This window comes from Tursiops truncatus, chromosome 17 (assembly GCF_011762595.2).
Source record: "Tursiops truncatus isolate mTurTru1 chromosome 17, mTurTru1.mat.Y, whole genome shotgun sequence".
Classification (NCBI taxonomy): Eukaryota; Metazoa; Chordata; class Mammalia; order Artiodactyla; family Delphinidae; genus Tursiops; species Tursiops truncatus.
The window spans coordinates 5,634,312-5,655,421 of NC_047050.1; the positions used below are offsets into that span (position 1 = coordinate 5,634,312).

A 21,110-nucleotide genomic window follows, 5' to 3' on the forward strand; every position below is an offset into this window, starting at 1 on the left:
GGCACCGGGATCTGGACGGGCTGACTGGCGGGTTATCACGCTCACAGAACAGGCTCCGGGTCTGGGGTTTCCTGGCGGTGGAGGTCGGGCGGTTCTCCACCGGGGAGGGAGCGGGGGTCGAGCGCGGGGGTTTGGAGGCGGGGCGGGGGTTTAGGGGCGGGAGTGAGGGGAGGGGGTGGGGCCGGGGCGGGGCGCTCGGGGGCGTGCACACTCGGCGGAGCCACGCGCTCGGGGCCGCGGCGACTCGCTCCAAATTCCCTCCCTCGCGCCCTGGCGAAGGCTGCCCGAGCCCTCCCACTCGGCGCAGACCGAGCCGCCGCGGCCGCCGCCGCCAGCCGGGCCCTCAGCCGCCCCGCGCCCCAGGGCCCCTCGGTCGGCCCCGTCCACGCTCCGCCATCCCGCGGCCCCGGCGGCCCGGCCCCCGTCCCTCGCGGGCCCCGACTCCTTGTCCCCGCAGCCCCCGGAGCCCGGAGCCCGGCTCGGGCCGCACCGCTCGCGGCCGGGGAGCGCGGCCGAGGTAAGGCTGGGCCGGGGGCCGGGTCGGGGGACCGCGCCGCGCCCCGATCGCGGACAATGCGGAAGCCGCGCGCGGCCGCGGAGCCGCCGGGTCCGTCTCTGCCGCTCCGGCCCTGCCTGGGGCTCGGTCCAGCCGGGCCTGGGGGCTGCATGGCCCGGACCGACGCCGGCCGGCGTTCCGGGCCGCGAGCTCGCCGCGCGCCCAGGGTCGGCGGGAGACCGGGCGGAGGCCGGGGCGGGGGCGGGGTGCGCGGGGCGGGGGGCGGCGAGTGGACCCCCTCGGCCAGGGCTCCTCGCAGGGCCTCTCGTCTTGGGGGCTGGGTGCTTTGGGAGCATCGGGCTCTCCCCGTCGCGGGCTGGGAATTCCTGCAAGAAATGCAGATTCGGAGGCAACGAAAGTTTGTTTTTGGTGGCCCCCTCCAGCTCCATCCGTGGTCTCCGTTGTCTCGACTTTATTTGAAAGCGTACAGATTTGAAATGGAATTAAGTGACCCCTGGCGCACTCGTGCCCCGTCACGCCGCGGAGCTCGGAACTCGGCCGCCCAGCGCTTGCAGGTTGGGGGAAGCCGCGGAGCCCGCTGCCCAGCCCGGGGGGCCCCGCTGGTGGTGAGAACCCGTGCGGCAGGGTGTAGACGGTGGTGACAGCTCTCCCTCCGTGCAGGGTGCAGGCCGGGCAGGGAAGCGGAGAGAACTTCGCTGTAAGCTTAAATCACTCTGGAGAGCGGAAAGCAAACACCAGGTGCCCGGCTTTTTAACCCTTTCGAGTTGGTATTCAGATGTACTTAGCCACAAAAATAAGCAGGCTTTATTTCCCGCAGGAGATGCAAGCTAACTTTGCACTTTTCCTCCCGGCCACGTCCTGTGCAAAATCTGGCTCACATCTGTGACAACAACTGCATGGCTGGCGTGGTGAGGACTGCACAGGGGTGTGATTCTGAGAAGGGGAATATGATAGTGGACTAAGCATTTTTGCAGCATAAATAGTAAATGACTGTAAATGACTTCCATTTCCTTCATTTCCCCTGTTGGCCGTGAAGATATTTATTTAGCCTTTTCCCCCCGATTTAAACTTAGAGTCATTCCATGGAAAATACCTATATTAACTTGTACTTGTTTTGTGACATCACCACCCCTGGTCGTTCCAATGAGCTATTTATTAAGCATAGTTTTTTTTTTTAACATAAGGGTGAGTTAATGGTAAGCCAGACTTCTTCCTCGGGTTAACATTCCATTGCCTTACCCTATGGTACTTAATTTATGGTATTACTGTAGATGGTATTTTGACAGCCTGATAATCTGTAAAGAGCTTAGAACAGTGCCCTCCCTCCGGAACACGGTGCTAGGTGCCAGCTGGTTTTAGTTTTCATTTGTATCACCGGGTCATGTGTTTTTTCTCTTTGGAAAATGGTTGTTTTTGTTTTTTAAGTCCCAGATCTTTTAAATCACGGTCTATTTTAAGTCTGCAGTTTAATTTTAGATCAGAATTGAGGTTGGGCTGTTGTTTTGCTTATGACGGACGAGCTGTTCTGTGTATCCTTATGTATGAAGTATAGCAGGTTTGTGAGGACGAGAACACAGTCCTGCATCAGGTCGTATGCCGGTACGTTTCGCGAGACTTCATTATCCTGAAGGGCCTACCTGTCTAAGGAAAAGCCTAGACATTAGGAGAAACCTGGGCTCTGAACCCCTCCCCGAATCCCCTCGTTCTATAGGTTGAAAATCATACTTTCCATTCCGCGTTGCTGCTAGCAACAGCCGTTAGGTAACTCCTACCATGTCAAAAGGTAATAAAAGATAAATATATGTACTGTATACACACGCATCAACCAGCGCATATAAATCTTACCCGTGCTTTAAAATCTGCAGAGCAGAGTTTATAGCGTAACTAGCCAAGAAAAATTAAAACTACTTAATTGTTGTATGTTAGTAACCAAAAGATTATGTTTGTTGTCTAGGTATTTGAAAAGATTGTCAGGCGTTTACCTTCATTCTGAGGTCGCCCCCGCTTTTAACTTTGAAGTGACATCTTTTTCATTCCTAAACAGTTAATTTAGCTAAGCCGAGGCTTGGCGTTAATTCTTGGGGGCCCTGCAGAGCCAGGGCTGCTGTGCGGACAGTTGGGCAGTAGATGGTGCTGAGGATAATGCTGGGGGACAGACGTGTGCTCAGGGAAAGCTGCAGGGATTCCTTTAGCAATTTCATTGCTTGCCCTCTCCGCAAAATATACTCTGTCTGCACTGACACATCCTAACAGTCTTCTTAGGAATAAACTTTTAAAAAAGTTTGTCCTTTGTCTTTTCAACTTTTAAAGAATATTGGCCAGATTTTTCTCTCTGAAAACCAGGGTATTCCAGGTATTAAAACATTGTCAAAATATTATTTAGTCGACTGTACCCTTTACTCTTATTTTCCCATAATAGAGTAAGATTGACTGTTCTGAGCGTTGGGGATCTCCAACAATCCTGGACTTTTTTTTTTTTTCCTTCGGTATTTAACTTCTAGGAGAGAGAAACAAATGATAAGAAACCTACTTGCTTGTTGACTTTATTTAAGACAACAACTTCCTAGGGTGAATTCTCATTTATTCTGGTTTTTACCACCATTCTGCCTCCCAGTATGATGCAGTGAGAATTGCAATTCAGGCTGAAGGCTCTGGAGCTCTGCAAAGCCATGACTCATCCACGAAAACATATATTCATTCTACTTAGTACAGCGCCAAGGAGAGGAGGTGCGCTCGGAACAAAGGCTTTGTGGATTGTGATGGGAGTTATCTCTGCGGCCGGCGTGGGGACCGGTCCAGTCCCAGACAGATGACGGTGCGTTCCCTTAACTCCTCCAGCGTGGGGTCCTTGCTCTTATCTCCTTGCTGCAGGTGAGGCAGGTGACTCACGGAGCTCAGAAGAAGCAAAGCTGATTTCATGTTGTAATGGTGATCTTGTTTGGTATTGAAAGCATTATAGAAACACACAAAAGTAATGCTTGAGAACTTTTCAGAGGAGAACACAAATTATGCCCAGAGATGTTCATCGAAGAAGCTAAATGTAACATTGATTCTGAACTTTGTCAGGATAAGTTACGGGGTGATTTGCATGGAAGATTTTGGAGAATAGTAGTTAAGAAATTTAGTGTTTCATTGTTCATGGATGTCATGGTCCAAATAATTAATTGCAGGTAATTAGTTACTGGCAAGGAAGTGTATTGCAGAATACATTTTCATCCTGTTTTTAAACCGGGGTTAGTTTCTGGATGATCTTTTGTAATACAACATTAATGAACTTAAGTCATGCATATTCACTCCTATTCTGACATGTTTGGTTCCCTCCTGCTTGTGAGAAGGGCCTGCATGTGATTTTCACATTTTTAACTTTTTGTGGTTTGAGTCTCACAAGGAGAATCACGTAAGAACACAGCATTTGAAGTCATCAGTCTTGTTTATTAAAAAATTTAAAAAAAAATTTTAAGGAAATGTTAGTAGGTGAAACAAATTACTTCCTTTTTCCAGTACGATTAAACAATTCTAAAGTGGAACTGGCACTAAAGATGGGATTTTTAAAATTGTAAACACTTTAGGGAGAAGTTCAGAGGTGAATTCTCAGCCCAAGGAAACAATACGTCATTTGGCAGACAGGTGTCTAGAAGAACGATAAGAATTCTCTGCTGTAGTTTATACCTCAGAGCGAGCTCAGTGGGTTTTGAAATTGTCCAGTTCCGGATAAAGCTTTTCAAAATACAATTCGGAAGCATATGGGAAATTTTGGAGTCGTTATGTTGTAATGCAAAGCATTTTACCCCTCAGGGCCCCTTTAGAAGTTAGTTGCATCTTTTTGTCTTTTTCAGGAAGAATCACTGGTATCCTTCAAAACGGTCATTTTGACAGCAAGTTTTTTGTCCCCTTGACTGGACTGTGATGAAAAGGAAGTAATTATGTGAAATAATGTAATTTAGTAATTTCTTCTCTTATGATTGTTATATATTTTTTCTTTATTTTTTGGCTGTGCTGGGTCTTCACTGCTGTGCGCAGGCTTTCTCTAGCTGTGGCGAGCGGGGGCTGCCGTTTGTTGCGGTGCACGGGCCTCTCATTGTGGTGGCCTCTCCCGTTGCAGAGCACGGGCTCTAGGCCCGTGGGCCTCAGTAGTTGTGGCACGTGGGCTCTAGAGCTCAGGCTCAGTAGTTGTGGCGCACGGGCTTAGTTGCTCCGCGGCATGTGGGATCTTCCTGGACCAGGGCTCGAACCCATGTCCCCTGCATTGGCAGGCAGACTCTTAACCACTGCGCCACCAGGGAAGTTCCAATGATTGTTACGTTAAACAGATATTTATATATTGATTGTGTGCCAGGTGCTGGGGATAAGCAGTGCCCAGGAAAGACAAGGTCCCTGCCTCTCTAAGGCATCTTAGTGTCAAGTGGGGCAAAATAGATGATAAAGTAAACAAGCAAATGAAAAGCTAACTTGAAGCAGTAATAATTGCAGTCAAGAGTGAGGGTGGTGTTCTAGTCTGGGCTGGGTGGTCTGGGAGGGCCTCATGGAGGATGTTTGAGCTGAGACATATGTGAAAAAAAGGGGCAACCTCTGGAAGGCCTCTGGGCAGAGAGGACAGACAGCCTGTGCAAAGGCCCCGTGGCCTCTGTGAGGAACAGGCAACAGTGGCAGAAGAACCAGGTCAGCAGGGCCTTCCTTGTAGGCCACCTCTGCATTGGAAGCTGCAGTGGAAACCTGCGTCCTGTGCAAGTGGTCTTACTGATTCTTACAAACCACATGAGAAGGTATTTGCAGATGCCGTTGCTTCCAGGTGCACTGAAGGCTGATGGTGTCAGAGATTAAGGAGACTGGGACAGCCTGGATTTGTCAGGTTCATGGGGAGTCACAGACACCATGAGCACATTCAGAATGGGTGGTAGATCCCTTGGGAGTTCTAGCTTTGTTCGTCTCTCTTACTCCATTGGGGGCGGGGCAGGGTGAGGGCTTGAGCCGAGGGGATTCCAGGCCAAACACTTAGCTGTCCCAGCAAATAGGTAAGTCGGTGCCCAAGGGGCTGGGAGGGGGAGCATTTCTAGTTGAGCCTGTCTGGGCGCAAAGATCGGCTCTGTAGGTTGAACAGGTTACCCAGGCTTGTGGAACCTCAGTATCCTGATCTGTAAAATGGGGAAAACTGCAGGAACTACTTCATGGGATCGTTGTGAGGTTTTAGGAGGACGACGCTTGCCAAGTGCCGGGCACTCCGTGGAGTTTGATTGCTGTTGGGTGTTACTGTCTCGTGGATGTCATCCGTCCCTCCATCCGTCTTGTATATTCTTATCACACGAGTAACAGGGTGAAAGGCACTTTTTCAGAGACTCACCCTGCCTGCTGAAGCTAAGGTTGCCCCTCCTCCAGCCACTCTGTGTCCCCCAGTCCTATGTTATTTTATTCACAGCCCTCATTCCTAAGGGAAATTGTATACTTTGTTTACACATTGTTATTAGTACATTTCTCCTGGTTGAGAGGGTCACTGTCGTGTCAGCTGCTGTATCCGCAGGGCCTGGGATGGGACTTAGTTACCAACCAACTGTGCAGGTGACACTGCCGACTGTGGGGTCCTTCCCACGGGAGCCAAAGGCACAGCAGAAAGGCCTGTTCTCAGGCAGGGTTCTTCTCTGACTCTGTTTTTTGTGCTGAAATGATGGGCCTTCCAGCCCAGGTGTATAAACCCGGGGTCCAGTGGGCAGGCTTCAAGCCGGCCTTGGGAGAGCATTTTGGGGATGGGGGTCAGAGGAGAGGGAGAGTTGGTATCTGGTATCGGGGTAGTGGGACATGCTTATGGCTTTACCCCGGCCCTTCAGAGGGTGTCACCTGCTTCATCTTCCATAAATGTCAGCGGGGCCTTGCCTAATACCTGAGATGCCAGCTCAGGCACCCACCTCCTTCTATAAACCACAAGAGGAAACATGGTGGGGAAGTGCACCCGCTGTGAAAGGGCCCATGCTTGCCTCCCCCCTGCCCCCGGAAGCGGGCACTGAAATCAGGACCAGAGCTGGCAACCTGGTGGACCTGCGTAGTCAGCACTCGGGACCGTGGGTTATTCCCCCCTGTTTCCAAGTTATATCTTGTCACTAATGATACTGTGTCCCATTATAATGACGTTTGTTGGTGCACTGATTTTGATTCTATATTTTTGTATTTTTCAAAAGGAAATCATACCCATTTTACAAATAAGAATATTTATATGTTCTTCTCCAGGCTTTAATCTTTCCCAGTACTTGCTTGTTGACTGTAGTCTTTGGGTGAAGTTTAGTGAATGAAATGTAAAGACGTATTTTCAAATCCTTGTGCAGACACTCCACCATCCTAGAGGTGTGAGCCTGTTTATTTGCACACATGCAAGCTATCATCTTCTGATCCCTGGCTACCGGGGGTGGGGGGGCACCGTTTCCACTAGGGGTCAGAAACGGACAGGTGGAAACGGGAAACTCAGTGGTGTTGGGAAGTACCAGGGAATCCTGACAGCACTTCTGTGTTTTGACTGCATCGTTAGAACAAGGTGAATTGGGAGTTTCCCTGTACACTTAACTTGAGTTGGGGATTTTTCAAATCCTTTTAATCTATCCCTGGCCATTGCTCATTCAAATGGTCACGGATTGGAATGTTGTGATTTTTAAGAATCAGATGTTTTTCTTCCCAGTAAAGTTTGTTCTTGTTCAGTGACCATGAAGGAAGAAGAGAAATCATTGTGTTGGTTTGGAATTTGACAAGTCCTGGGTGCTCCTCACAGCTTCTGTGAGCTTTGTTTTAATTTACAGCAGGACTCGGGTGTGTAACTACAAACCTTCTGACAGTTTTTGGTCAACGTGGCCACCATATTTTAAGGGATAGACTGGCTGTCTAGTAACTTAGTTATTTAATTTAACGGAGATTTTTTTTTTAATCCTTGTTAGTGAATTTATATTTACAGTTCTTATAGGGGGAGAGTATTATAGAGTCATATAAATCTATTTTCTGTGGGAAGTTGGGATATTCTGTTAGGTCGCGCTAGAGGAGATTTGTGCTTTAACTGTAGAGTCTGGAATTTGGTTTTAAGAGAACTTTCCATATAAGTGATGGGAGTCCCACACATGTCACACAGTTGGGGGGTGTGTGTGTGTGTGTGTGTGTATGTATGTGAGAACTTCACTTCTCCAGCTCTAAGCCCTGTGTTCAGTGTGAGCTTCCCACGGGCCACGATTCCCCAGTTAGATGCCGCCCTGCCCTCGCTCCAGCATTGAAGGGTTCCAGCTCACGTGGCCTGATCTGCTTATCGGGTTTCTCCCACAGGTATTTTTCCTTTCAGAATCCACTGGCATGGGACCGAACCGCTTTGGTTCTTAGTCGCCCATTGCTATTTCCACATGCTTTTTCCAGAGGGATTTCAGCACGAAGCACTCAGCTGTTGAAAAGCTCTGTCCTTTCCTCGGATCTTTCCCCAAAAGCGTTTAGGTGAGTTCAGTTAATGATAAAGAGACTGCGTCCCAAAGCCTTTTAATTCAGCGCGCCAAGACGTTATCAAACATCCTTATACGTTTTGTGTCAGAAATACCTAAGGATCTTCATTTGAATTTGGATTTTTCATGTTACCAGGTAGCATTTATTACTCACATATACCTGGTGTTAGTCAGGGTACGCCAGAGAAGCAGAACCGATAGGATCTCAGTCTTGATCTCAAGGAAGTTTATTGTAAGGAGTTGATAGGCGCGTGTGGTTTTGGAGGCGGAGAAGCCCCAGGATCTGTCGTCTGCAGGTGGGAGACCCCAGAGAGACGAGGGCTCAGCTCCGGTGTGAGGGCGGGTGGAGACCCGGGTCTCAGCTCAGCCGGGCGGAGGGATCTCCCTCTCCCTCTCCCACCTCTTGTTGGGTTCAGGTCCTCCTCGGATGAGACAAGGCCGCCCACACCGGGGAGGGCCACCTGCTTTACTCAGTGCACCAGTCTGAATGTTAATCGCATCCAGAAACGTCCTTACAGACACACCCAGAGCCACGTTTCACCAAATACCTGGGCACCTCGAGTCCCAGTCCAGTGGATGCGTAAAATTGACCCTGACACGTGGGCAGTATAATCAAAGCATTTCAGGAACTAGATGAGCTGTTGTGAAAACATTTTGTAGAACTACTGTTTCCCAAGCCTGTTTAAACGAACTGCCCCCCGGAGGGCTAAGGCCATGGACCCGCCTTCGTGAAGGCTCTCCCAGAAGGACCGGCAACGTTGCACCTGTGCCTTGCCGGCCAGCACTTCCTGCACTCGTTCAGTTGATCGCTGTATTTTGTGATGTGTTCTTGGTTCCTGGTTCCTTTAGTGAGACAGTGAGTTCATCAGGGATGGAGGCACTGGGTGTATTTCTCCGCATGAGTGTCGCCTGCGTGAGGAAAACACGGTCGTGTCACTGACACCCCTTCTTCTCCCTACTCTGTGTGGTCCTGGTGTAGCCCACACCCATGGAGATGACCTTCACAGCCATGAGCACGGAGGCCTAAGTCTCCACCTTATGGTGGATCCCCGACACAATTTACGTTCAAGTTTAAAGCAGTTTCCTTGTATAATTATGTCTGATTTCCAGTTTGTTTGTTTTGGGCCGCGGCTTGCGAGATCTCAGTTCCCCAGCCAGGGACTGAACCCAGGCCACAGCAGTGAAAGCCTGGAATCCTAACCACTCGGCCGCCGGGGAACTGCCTCCCTTTTTCTTTTTTTGAATGAAAGATAGGTGCCTTTTGTTAAGAGAGTTCCCCTGACATTTGTTTTTTTTCTTAAATTCCATATATATGTGTTAGCATACGGTATTTGTCTCTCTCTTTCTGACTTACTTCACTCTGTATCCCCTCACTCTTATTTGGTCTTAAGATTTCAACCTGTTAGGGAAATGTCTCAAAACTTGGTGCTCTGTGATGAGCTCGATTGGTAGGATGGGGGTGGGAGGCTGGGGGGGAAGGAGGTCCGAGATGGGAGGGGACGTATGTACACGCAGAGCTGATTCACTTCGTTGTACAGCAGAAACTAACACACCACTGTAAAGCAGCTGTGCTCCAATTAAAAAAAAAATGGAAAGAAGAAACTTGAAAACATACATTTCTCTGGTTTCAACAGAAGGTAGTTTTCAGATTTGATGGTAGATACTATTTATTATTGCATAACCTAGTGAATATAGGAAGGAATTGAGTGCAGTATTGGTTTTCTATAGGATTATTCATACCTCTGATTTTTCCCTGCCTTAGCCTGTGTAATCAATGATAATGATAGCGATATCGTTATCACGTCAGACCCTTATACAGTGTTTAGTACGTTCCATCACTTTACCTATATTCTTGGTACTTGCATGATGGCTCTGCCGTCTTCTAGTTGAAATAGTTGGTGCATTTATGCTTCTTTTCTTCAGTGACATTGAGCTTTAAGAGGTAAGTAACTGATCAGTTGCCTATAACTAAAACTTTAATTTCTCCCGGAGGTCACTTTTAGGTTGACTTGTTTAGAATGGTCTGGGCTTTCCTGAGGTTCCTTATCTGGCCGTGTTTGGATTATGAGTTGGTTTGAGACGAGAAGCAACCACAGGCAGCGGTTTGGTACAGGGCCTGGTGACCTTGACAGTGGTGGGTGACCTTGGCAGGTTCCAGAAGGCTGACTTTCAGGTCTGTACTAGACCCCAGAGGAGAGCTTTATCTAGTATCCCGATCTCCTTAGATAAAACTGGCTGAGGCCAAGGTACGTAGAGCTAAAATCTTCTCACCTACCACGTTTCACCATTAGGCCACGGACGCCATGCTTCACTGAGCTGTTTTCCGAAAGCAGTGTTCAGATTTGGGTCAGCTGATGCAGGGACTAGTGGTGTCCCTAGTCACTGGTACCACTTCCATTTCAGCACATACATGCTTGAGTGCCTGCCGTTGGCCAGGGACCGTGCTGCCACCGGGTCGCGTGGACGTCGCATCCTCACTCGTCTTGAAGCTCTGCGTGGCTCCGGGCCTATGGGCCACCTCCCTCAGAACTTCATCCTCATCTCAGCCATCTCTTAGACCTTCATTTCTTCAGTTCTGAGCCCAAGACCCTGCCTGTCATGGAGCATTGACGTGACCTCAGGGTGCTTCCAAACGCGTCCATCCTCTGAAATGTCCTGTTGCTCCTGTTGAAATTGTCAGGGTTCCTTGTGAGTGGGGTCACGTGATCCACAGTGTTGCACACTCACGTGGGGACGGCAGCAGCAGTGAAGCGAAGATTCTTCTTTTTATTCTAGGAGAAAAATAAAGCTTCGTCCCTTTTTCTTTTTACCGTTACTTTTTGGCCCCTCTATCCCCACTTTGAACAAAAAGTAATACCGAGAGAACATTCTTCAGAAAGCATTTTTTTCTTGCATCTTGAGAAGTAGCAGCAAAGCTCCTGTAAGAAACTTCCTTCTACCGATAAGAGCGTGAATTCCTCAAACCTAAAAGAGCAAACTTAGTAGCAAGCAAGACAACTTTCATCTGTGCTCGTAGATGTTACATGCTTTGTGGTGTAATGAAGCGACGGTGTAGGAGCCGTGGAAAGCTTGCCGTTGGGAAGGGGTGACTTCTCCACCCGCCCCTGCATCTGAACTGACGCTGCCACCCTGTGAGTGGGAGAAGCCTCCAGGCTGATGGCAGAAGGCAGGTCGATGTCCTTCAGCCTGTGCTCTGCCAGCTGATGCTTAGTGGCTCACTGTCACCCCATCCTGAAAGGAGGACCCTCGTCCCCTTTGACATCCTCTCTGGGTTTTCCCCTCCATCTGATTCTGAAATGTCTCCCCTGCCCGGCCCAGCTCTGCGTTCCTGGCGTATCTTCCGTGACCCTCGGTCAACTGAGACCGACCCCCAGGCCTCCATCCTCTCTTCTTTTCTGGCTGATACCCCCGCCTCGGTCTTCTTCCCTTTCCTGCCTCTATTGCACTTTCTCCGGAATTAGCCGCATCGACAGTCTGTCACGTTGCTCAGCTGCTCCAGGCCCCGCCCAGGTGCCCAGGACAAAGTCTTGTTAACCCACCGTCCAGGCTTCCCTGACTTGGCCCCAGGGCCCCTCCAGCCCCTTCCCTGGGCGCCTCCCATCCACTGCACCTGGTGTTTCCTCTCTCTCTGCTCCGTGAAGTCCTGGTCATCCTAAAAGGCTCCGTCATGCCTCCTCTCTGATTCTTTTCCTTGACTTCATGTGGTCTGAATAAAAAGAACAGAGGAGACAGTCACGTCTTTTGTGATGCTCAAGTAACGTGAATGCAAAGGCGTGAAAGTATGTCTCTGCCTTGTCATTCGATAGAGGGACGGGAATCATATCCAAACCAGTAGCCTCTTGTGAGAATCTGCTTCAGTCTTAGTCTGCTCTGCTACCCTGAGAGTGGTTTGCATCTCACGATTGAGGTGAAGGGCCTCTCAGGTGCGGAGGGAGTTTGCAGATGGGATCAAGGTAGCACTATTGATAATATCCTGAGAGATCGTGGAGAAGACAGGGCGTGCCAGGATTAAAATAAATGCCCTGAATTTTCAGAAAACGCCAAGAGATCCTAGCCTTGCACTGTCCAGTGTGCTGGCCGCTGGTTATGTGACTGGCCTGAATTGCTATATCCTCTGAGCGTGAAGTACCAGATATTGAAGATTTGCTTGAAAGGAGAATGTAAAATGGCTCATGAATAATTTTTTACGTTGCATGTTGACATGATACTATTTTGGACGGATTGGGTAAAATGTATCATCAAGTTTATGAGTAAAATATATCATCAAGATAATTTCACCTGTTTTTTTAAATTTTTACTACAGCTACAAGAAAACTTACAAGAACGTACACGGTTCACGTTTGCGGCTTGCATTCTGTTTCCCCGGGAGGGTGCTGTTTTAGACTCTACGATTCATTGCTTTTCCTTCACGTCCTTGGCAACATCCTACGGCACAGTGTGGAACAGATGGCTGAGCCCTCGTAGGAAAGGAAGTAGTCAGAGCTCAAAGCAGGATAGTTTCCCGAAGAACAAATCATGCCAAGCCAACCTCATTTGTTTTTCGTAAGGTTACGAGGCTAGAAGATCAGAACGGTTCTGTAGGTTCCTATTTGAAACGCCTCCTCTGATGAGCTCGAGGACAATTTAGGGAACGTAGAGTTGTGGTTGACGGCATGGCTGTGTCTGTGGCTGACTGAACTCAGTTCCCAGAATGTCGTAGATTGATGGTGGTGTCGGGAACAGGCTGGGGGATGCTCTCAGGCTTCCCAAAGAGCTTGTTTCATAAACGAAGGTCATTTATGAAGATGTCAAGTTTGACCAGGTTTTGGTAGTCTGGAGAAGGTTACCCATGCCAGCTGCGGTCTGGAACTCGTTCACTGAGCACATGTGTTGAGGGCACGTGTGCCCAGGCGCCTCATTGGTTGGGTGCTGGGAGTGAGGACTAAGGATGTATTGTCCCTGACCTCTAGAGTGACCTTCAGACTGTTGTTTCTGAAAGAACATTCTGGCTTTGCCCACTAGGTACCTGTTTGGCTGCATCCGTACAGAAGTGGATCATTCGGCATCTGGTCAGGGTTTTTGAACTTCAGTTGAAAGTTATGGACCTTCTGAGCTCTTAGCAATCTGAAGCTTGTGGGAAGTTCTTTCTCATGTTTATGCAGCCCATCCGCTGCTCTGCTTCCCTCAGAGTTCATCTTCCACGTGTGTAGGAAGTAGCTGTAGGCAGAGTTTAGGTGACAAGGAGTTATCTTAGACCCTCCTAGAACCACCTTCCTGACCGAGAAGCCATCTGGTCCATCCTGCGCTCTACTGTGGTTGGAGGATATTCCAGAAGCGGCCACGTGACATCTTTGCTTGTATTTTGGTGGAGACGTTGTCAGTATGTCCTGCATTGTTATCACTCAGTGCGCTCAACAGTTTACACACTTAACAAATTTGTCAAAAACATGCAAGGCAAATCATTTGATGATAAACGGTAAACTTTAGGCAAAATTGAAGCTCGACTATAACAACTTAGTAGGAAATTATGGCTGGTTTCTTCTCTATCTTGTCCTGTTTCTATGCTTTAATTTTCTCTAAGTCCTGAAATTTTAATTTTCTGTTTGTCTCTGATTTTATTTTCTTTTCTCTTGAAGGTATCTCACATCTTTTTGTGAAAGAAAGCAAGGCTTAAAGTAAAACTAGATGCTTTCTTAATGGTTATTTAAAGTCTTTACATTGGGAAGGTAGGAGTTTTATATTTGACTGTATCGGAGCTTTCATATTACCTATTTAGATCAGCAGTGGGCAGCTTTCCAATTTTTTATTTATGTATTTTTTTGTAGATGAGAAAAATATTTAGAGGTTACATTTTGTTTTTCCATTCAAAATTACAAGACTTGATACCTTTGTGTGGAGGAAGGGTGGGGCAGGATTCTTACAACTTAATTATCTCTTGGGTAGAAAATCTCCAAGAGAAGTTTGGTTATGTTTCTGGGCCCTGAACGGGGCCCTCTCTGGGCGTGTTTGGGTGGTCGCAGTACCTGGCAGGCAGGCTTCTGGGCTCCTGCGCCTGTGCGGGGTTGCTCGGGGTCCCCTGGGGTTGGCCCATACATTTCTCAGAAAAGCCTGCAGGGCTGATGTTTCTACTGTCCCACCGAACTTGGTGCCGAGAGCTGAGGTGGAATCTGCAAGGTGCTGGCGAGGGGCAGAGCTGGTCTAGTGCCTGCACTCAGGGAGCCAGGGCTGTGGCCTTGGCCGTGAGCGGAAAGAGAAGCCCTCACCGCCCTCCTGGCCTGGCCTTCCCTTTCCTGGGGTCGTGCATCTCACCACCCCCGACCTGGGCTGGCAGAGGGTGGAGTAAACATCCCCACCTTTGTCTTCCCCAGCTGGAGCTCCCTGCCCGGGGCTGCTCCCAGAGGCCCTGAGGTCCACTCTACCCTGGGCTGTCCCTTCTGCCCACCCGCCCTCCCCAGGCCTAGAGGGGCTGTTGACGGGATGGCAGGGCTGGGGTCCAGAAGGGGCTGGACAGTCAGCTCTCTGTCTCCCACGCCGAGGCCCAGATGATTTCCATCCTGACACGTGTCCGCTTCACCCATAACCTGCTGTTGCTGTTGCCATTTCTAGCACCATCTTTTTTTTACTTCTCATTTTGGGTTTATTCCATCTCGTTTAGAAGCTCTGAGTTGGCTCCACAGTAGATTTAACAGTCTATTCAGGGCGCTGTCTCAGGGGCACATTGCTGGAAAACAAGGTCACGTCTCCCTTTAACACCAAGACAAACTGATAAATGCTTGCAAGAGGAGCGAAGTAGCGGCCTTCAGCTCTGGAGTGTTTGTTCCCGTGCTGGGAAGGAGGTCGGGACCCGTGTCTCCTGGGGACGGGGGTTTTCTGTGCACTGAGATCCGGGCCTCTTGTGTGCAGCATTATGCTTCTGCCCTCTGTTCTCTCTGGCTTGGCAAAGGGCCAAGCAAAATGGGAACTCTTAGGGTGAACTTGGTGTCACAGTGCTTCCTCAAAAGGCCCTTCAAGATTACCTGCTCCAGTGGTCCCCACCGTGGACCCCTTAAGGACACCTGGGATTCTGTAGCATCCGAGTGGGAGCCGGGGGAGCACCCAGGTTGCCTCTGGGGGGGCCAGTGATGCACAGGTGGCTTTAGGAGCCCTTGATCTGGGCCATTGATTCCCAGACTCTAGCACATCAGCGTTAACCTGGAGGGTTAAACACGAATTGCTGGTCTGTCCCCAGAGTTTCTGATTCACTGGGTCCTGGAGGGCCTGAGAATGCGCATTTTTAATGGATTCCCTGGTGATGTTGAACCTGATCTGGGGGAAGTCCTCATTCTTAAAGATGCCTGGTGCTTGCTTTGCGAGCCCCCAGGCACCAGAAAACTTGGCAGGATCCTGGGCTGGAGGGAGGGTGATTGAGGGTGGATGTCTTATAGGCAAAATGTTGGGAAGACAGAAAGGGTTATAAGCGCTCACCCTGAGGAGATGAGCTGTGTGTCACAGGTTTTAACTTTCTCACCAAGAATCTGAAACAGCGTGGATAATTTTTACTGTAACGCTTCTGCTTAATAAGCCAGGGATGTCTATGTTTTTCTGTAGCCGCTTTGCCTTTGTCTTTAGTCCGTGTGCATTTTCATCGTTAACGTATCAGTTCCTTTATGGTTTGCTTTGGGCGGGTACCATTTATTAAGCATTTTAAGACATCTGGAAGCAAAACTATGAGCTTCATATTCTATTTTAAAAGAAAATAATTTTAATGGAACTCTGTTCTTGGAGTGTATTCAACTTCTATAACATATTTTAAAATGAAGTGAGTATAAGATATCTTTGTTAATTAACATCAAGACTTTGGACTGTGAAAATGTACTTTATTTCCCTAGACTGAAAAAAATGTTTTTATGAAATAATATCCTTGTCTTGGGAATTTTCGTTTTTTCAGCTGAGTTAGTTCTGTTCCTGCTCTCAGACAGCTTGCTTTTTTTTCTAATTGTTTTAGAGTATATCAAATTTACATTCTCGGAACACTTTTTCTTATTTCAACAAAAATTAATGTAGGTACTATTAAATGGATTATATTTAAATGAATATAGTGAAGATAATTTCTAAATTTAGTCTTAGACCCCTTAAGTAAAATTGCCCTCAGTGAGCTGAAACTTTTTTTTTTTTTTTTTTAGTTACAGGGATTTAAAATGACATCTAGTGAAATGTATATTCTATAATTAAAATAAGTCCCATTTGGAAACAAATTTGACTGACAGATAGAATGTTGAACTATTTCTTATTATATCATTCAATGCATTCTATTTTTATGGTTTAATTATAGAGTTGACCCATTTAATCTGAGTATCTCACAAAACAGAAACTAGGGTATCTTTTAAACTATTTTAGAATCTGAGCAATCGGCTGTCTCTTTGGTGAGTGTGGCCAGAGGGAACCAGAACACGTATTCTCTGTGTCCCTTTGATGATCTTTTTATCTATGAAATAGATACTTTTAGATAAATGGTTACACTGGGCAAAAAGAACACTAGGAGTTGAAGTAAAATCTGTATTATCTACTGTTGCATAATGAGTGACCCCAAAACGTAGCATCCCCAAATGATAAAGGTTTCCCATCTTCACATTTCTGTGGCATTCGGGTGTCTAGGGGGTGGCCGGGTCCACAGTCACCTGGAGGTGGGACAGGGCCCGGAGGAGCTGCATCCGAGGTGGCCCAGCTGGGTGGCAGGTGGGTTGATGCTGCTCTAGGTGGGTCGGGAGAGCTGGGTTCACCCTCACCTGGGACCTTTCCCGTCACTCTCTGAACTGTTTTGGTTAGAGGTCCACCTCTTGGCCAGGGAAACGCCAGACGGGTGGTCCTTTGCAGTGTCCCAGACTGGCTCGCTGCCCATCTCCACGTGTTTGTCCTGAGGTGCCACCTTGTGCCAGGAAGTGCCAGGCACCACGTTCCGTGCCCCCGGTGAGGTGATGCCCTGAGCAGATGTGCAGGTGTGGGAGGGATCCAGCCCAGGGAGGCTTTCCTGTAGAGGGTCCCATCTGGGCCCAGTCAGATCTTCCTACCTCTTAGGGGAAGGTGGGTGTTCGGTAGATGAAGGGATGGGCTGGCGGAAGGCCGTTGGTCGGGCAGAGACTCAGAGGGAAATTCTAGCCAGGTAGGTAGGACCAAGTCAAGGAATTAAGGCGTGAAATGGCAGAGCAAGCCTGAGGTGCTTCCGGTAGTCTAGATTTGCTGTGTGAGGTGAAATGCTCGAGCTGCAGAAGGAGTTGGGGAATGGAGGAACCTAGCACGGCAGGTGCAGGGCTTGCACCTCATCCTGTAATTCCGCGCTTCCGAGCCACACAGCGTGGATGCGTGGTCACATTGTTCATCGTGTGCATTGTCTCGTCATTCCTTTGACTAAGGACTGAGCACCTACAAGGTTTAAGGCTTTGCACCGTGCCCCTTACTCCCGCGAGGTGGACATGTCTCCATCTTGCAGAGGAGAGGCTGGTTGAGGGAGGTGAATAGACTTGCGCCAGTTCGCGTGGCTGGTGAGCACCGGCTGAGGGTTCCTATGCCTCCATGTGAAAACGTAGAGTTAAATGCAAACTGATTTTTCGTAAGAATCACGCGAGGCACATGTTTAAAACAAAGAGTTCCAGCTCCACCTTAGAGTTACTTACCTGTAGGGGAAAGGCCATGGGGGGTGCTGAGAACTGGTGGAGTTGAGAGCCCAGCTTTGCTTTAGGCTGGGACTTTGTCTCAGTGTGGGTGGGAGAACTGGGGGAGAGGGGAAGTTATATATGGGTTGAGAGGCATGAAGACCAAAGGATTTATTGGGAAAATTCTGAGTGACATTACAGGAGTATTTTCTTCTAAAAGATTTCTAAAGTTTCTAAAAAATAAATTGTGAAAGAAGATACCGATAAGCTTCAGTATCGTGGAAAGCAACACACCATTTGATTTTTGATAATTGATTTGATTTGGTATTTGTCGTTTGGTTTGATTTGATATTTCATTTGAGTGAATAGCTGAAAGGTGCTAATGAGGTATTTGATACGTATACTGGAACCAAAAGCTGAGAAATACCTGAACACAAGAGCCCAGACCAGCATTAATGTCCTGGCTTTCCTTAGAACTAGAGAAAACCGTAAAGAGTAAATTCCTAAGAATTATTTTTAAAAGGTACTTTGGTGTTAAGGATTGCTCTGTATTTCAAGTTTATTTAGAAAAGAACACTAGTTAATTATTACGTTTTAAAATGCTCAAACCAATATATTCATATTTTTATACCCTTATCAATTTTTTTTGTCTACTTCTATCAGTCATTGTATGAGAGCTGAAAATCTCCAACTATCCAACTATGATAGTGGATTTGTCTATTTCTCTCCTTAGTTCTGTAAATTTTTGCTTTATTTAGTTTGAGGTTCTATATTAGGTGCATATACATTTAGAAATCTTAATGTCTTTGCGTTGAACTGATTCATCATTATGTAATGTGCCCTCCTTATCTCTGGGGAGGCTTCTTGTCTTGGAGTCTACTTTTTCTGATCTTAACGTAGCCATACCAGTTTTTATGATTCGTGGTGCATGATATCTATCTATATCTATCTGTGTGTCTCTAGATATATAGACACAGATGCCTATGGATATACACATAGTCATGCACCATGATATATATCATGATATAGTATATATCATATTACTATATTTTATAAATATATATATATATGTTGTATTCTTTTATTTTTGACTTACCTGGTTTTTACACTTAAAGGATGTTTCTTATAAATTGCATATAGTTAGATGTTGCTTTTTTATCCAGTCTTGACAAACTCTCCCTTTTAATTGAGGATTTTCTCCATTTACATTTAATATAATTATTGATATGGCTGATTTTAAGTCTGCTCTCTTATTATTTGTATTGTTTGTCTGATGTGTGTTTTTCTTCTTTCCTGCCTCATTTTGAATTAATCAAGTATTTTTTAGTATTTTATTTTACCTCCTTGGCTTTTTAGCCAAGGTTTGGTTTTATATTTTACTGGCTGCTCAAGGGGTATATATACATACATATAAAACCATTGTCTACACTGAATTAATATTACTACTTAACATTTAATCTAAGAATATTGCTACTATATATTTCCATTTACTTTCTTCCCCTACTTTGTGCTGTTGTTATATATTTTACTTCTACATATGCTATAAACTCCACAATATATTATTATGCTTTGCTTTACAGCCAATTACCTTTTTTAAAAAAAGTTTTAAAAAAGATACCTTTTTACATATATCCCCACATTTATCATTTCTGTGTTCTTCATTCCTTCCTGTATATGTGAGTTTTTCCATTTGGTACTATTTCCCTTCAACCTGAAGAACTTTTTCAATCATTTATTGTAATGTGGGTCTGCTAGTAACAAAGTGTTCAGCTTTCATTTAACAGGAAACTTCTTTAATTTGCCTTCATTTTTGGGGGGGTAATTCTGCCACGTATAGGATTCTAGGATGGTAGCTTTTTTTTTCCTCTTAGCATTTTAACTATGCTGTTCCATTCTGCTTCCCTTGTCCCTGATGAGAAGTTGGCCACCATTATCTTTGTTCCTAGTGTGTCTTCACCCCACCCCCGCCGCTTTTTAAAAGTTTTTTCTTTCTGTGTTTTATTTTCAGCAGTTAGACTATGATGTACCTAGGTCTGGTTTTCCTTGTATTTACCTGGGATTCATTGAGCTTCTTGGGTTGGTGGGATGATTTTATCAAATTTGGTACATTTTATTCACATTTCTTCAAATATTTTTAATCCTATTGTTCTCTTTCTTCTTCTCTAATTACCATATTTTTTATCACAATAAATGATACTGATTCCCAAGTCACTGATACTTAGTTCATTTTCTCCTTTTCTTTTTCTCTGTTTAATTTGGAAAATGTAAGGTTACTGACTTGTTCTTTTGCAATGTCCAATTAGCAAGTCTATCCAGTACATTTTTAATTTCAAATATTGTATTTTTAGTCCTAGATTTTTATTTAGTTCTATGTTAGAGTTTCTTTTGTATCCTAAAATAATCAGTCTCTTTTCCCATTATATACTTAGTTTCCTATAAATTCTTTAACATATTTATTATAGTTCTTTTAAAGTACTAACTATTAATTTCATTAATGGGGTCATCTGAGAGTCTGTTCTTATTAACTGTGTTAATTCTTAATTATCGATCACAGTTTCCTATTTACTTATATGTTTTGTAATTTTAAAAATTGTATGCCCGGGGTTGTGAATAAAGTAATAGATTGAAGTATAATATTTTGTTTCACTTGTCGGAGAGTGCAAGGGTGGAGTGAGAAGTGGACATTCAGATCCCTCAGAATCGAGCTAAAGTCAGAGTTACACTTCTAACTAGTTTGAGTTCACCTAATCTGCTTTTTTCATCTTTGTCAGTATTTCAGCTTGGAGAGGGTAGGACTACAGTTTTAGCTATTTTTGATTTGCCTTTGGTTTCAGAGATGGAAGCATCATAAGAATGTATAGGCTGTGTGGTTTCTCTCTGTTTTCTAAACTTTATACCGTTACTTTCTCAGATAATTTTGGGGGTTGGGGCAGACTTACTAGGAAAGGTGATTTGCTTTTCACTTGTTGTTCTTGCAGATTCCAGTCTCTCCTTGCAGTTCCCACTGTTGTGTCAGGCTTGTCTGTCCCTCCTGTACCTGCCAAGTCTCTCTGAGGGCTCCTCCTCCCCTGATCCAGGCTGGCAGGGCACAGCCCTCAGATACGGAACCTCCATGGGCTTTCAGCTCGCCAGCGAAGGCCTTTTTTTCTTGTTGAAATTAGGATCATTAAGTCTCCTTTATATTTATTCCTCTTTCCTAGACTCATAGAAAAGTATGTTTTCATTTTGTCCAGGTGAAATTTCTTGTTACCATGAGATCAAAGGCCTTTCATGTGTCCTGTATCTTAACTGGAAATGGAAGTCATACATGCATTTTTTTAACATCTTTATTGGAGTATAATTGCTTTACAGTGGTGTGTTAGTTTCCGCTTTATGACAAAGTGAATCAGCTATACATATACATATATCCCCATAGATCCTCCCTCTTGCGTCTCCCTCCCACCCTCCGTAGCCCACCCCTCTAGGTGGTCACAAAGCACCGAGCTGATCTCCCTGTGCTATGCGGCTGCTTCCCACTAGCTATCTATTTTA

At 46.3% G+C, this 21,110-nt stretch overlaps 1 protein-coding gene across 10 annotated transcripts in view; it reads left to right on the top strand.

Annotated features, from left to right (window-relative positions):
- Positions 1–216: 216 nt before the first annotated feature.
- Positions 217–21,110, top strand: part of FAM110B (family with sequence similarity 110 member B) — a 129,907-nt gene continuing 109,013 nt past the window's right edge. For 6 of the 10 annotated variants that reach the window (XM_033842848.2, XM_019925302.3, XM_073794410.1 and 3 more), the window contains exon 1: positions 230–517. The gene's annotated coding sequence lies outside the window, so the exon portion shown is untranslated. Of the gene's footprint in view, positions 518–2,224; positions 3,333–21,110 lie in introns of those variants that run through there. The other 4 variants (XR_012327155.1, XR_002174398.3, XR_002174397.3 and 1 more) reach the window with 4 other exon arrangements.